This window comes from Littorina saxatilis, linkage group LG17 (genome assembly GCF_037325665.1).
Source record: "Littorina saxatilis isolate snail1 linkage group LG17, US_GU_Lsax_2.0, whole genome shotgun sequence".
NCBI lineage: Eukaryota > Metazoa > Mollusca > Gastropoda > Littorinimorpha > Littorinidae > Littorina > Littorina saxatilis.
The window spans coordinates 58971212-58972950 of NC_090261.1; positions in this window are offsets into that span (position 1 = coordinate 58971212).

Sequence of the window (1739 nt, forward strand, 5' to 3'; positions counted from 1 at the left end):
CGATTACAATCTCCCGATGTGATTTCTCATTTTCTTTACGGGGGGCGCAAGGAGAAGGGAAATGGGATACGGGGCACTTTCTTGAGCCAATCAGACCCCCTCAAAGTACTGGCACTGTTCACAGACTTATCGACTGCAATTTCTCTGCATCTCATCTCATGGGGTTTATTTTCCTTCCTGATCCATTGTTTGCTATACAGCACTGTTCAACAGGGCTCTCTCAAAGTACTCGAACAGTTTTCAGACGTATCGACTGGGATCTCTCTACACACCATCTCGTGGGCCATTTCAGTTTTTTGTGAGACGGGTGGGGGGGGGGGGGGGGGGCTATCAATCAATTCCCCATGAGACCTTTTTTATTGTTTGCCCATGGCTGGTCATGCAAGTGTGTAGTTCAGGAGTACTCTCTCAAAGCACAATTTGCAGACTGTTCGACTTTTAACTGCAATTTGTCTAGGTACATCTCCAATCATGAATCATCTTTTTTTCTTCGTGTGACAGGAGGATATTTCCCTTCCCCCATCAGACCACTTTCTGTCTTTGTTTATGATTGGTCCTGAGCTGATACTGTTTCATCAATAAAGTAATGTTCAACAATGAATTATCTCTCAAAGTACTCACACAGTTTTCAGACTGGTCGACTGCAGTTTTTCTTCATTTCATCTCATGGACACTTTCTTTTCTTCGTGTTTTTGTAGGGTAACCCCTAACCCCATAACCCTTTCCCCTATCAGGCCACTTCCCTTCTTTTCCCATGACTGGTCCTGAACTTATAATTAATGTATCATCTAGAAAGCATTGTTCAACAATACTCTCTCTTAGTACTGATACAGTTTTCAGACTTATTGACTGCAGTTTCTCATCACATGCATTCTCTTCTTCCTGTAATTGCAGGGTAAGTTACCCCAATCGCACCCCATCACCCTATCCCTTAGCAGAATACTTCCCCTCTTTGCCTCTTGGAAGCATTGTTCAACAGTACTCTCTCTAAGTACTTCTGCCGTTTTCAGACTAAGCGACTTGAATTTCTCATCACAATCGTGGATACTTTCTTTTCTTCGTGTGATTGGAGGGTAACCCCAACCCCGACCCCCACCCCGCATCACTCTATCCGCTATCAGGCCAGTTCCTTTCTTTTCCCCATTACTAGTCCTTTACAAAGCATTGTTAAACAATACTCTAAAAGTACTGACACAGTTTTCAGACTTTTTGACTGCAGTTTCTCATTTCATAGATTGCAGGGTAACCCCCACCTCACACCCATCCGTTATCAGAACACTTCCCCTCTTTGCCCATGACTGGTCATGAAAGTGTCTGAGCTGATATTGGAGAGGAGGAGGTGGTGGTGGTGGTGGGAGGGGGGGGTTGACCCAGTTCCCGTGGCGAGCAGTGAGAAGGGAGAGCGAAGAGCAGGAATCAATAGGGATGTCGACAGCTCCAAATAGATAGTGATGGAGCACTCAGGAGGTGCCAGCCATACGAAGTCTTGCTTTTAATTTTTGTTTTCTTCTTTTTTATGAACGTTTTAAACCGTCTTTCTTGAAAACTTCAGGACACTTTGTCAGGACTTTAAAACTTTAGGCCGGTTGTTTTTTTCTCTCCTGATAAATGAGCCTGTATCTTCACGCTGGTGAAAGTTCTGTTTTTCCACACTCTTTTTTTACCGTTTAGATAGTCCGCAACTTCCCTACTCCCCAGAGAATGAATGATTCTTTTAATCTTTTAATTTCATTTCTCTC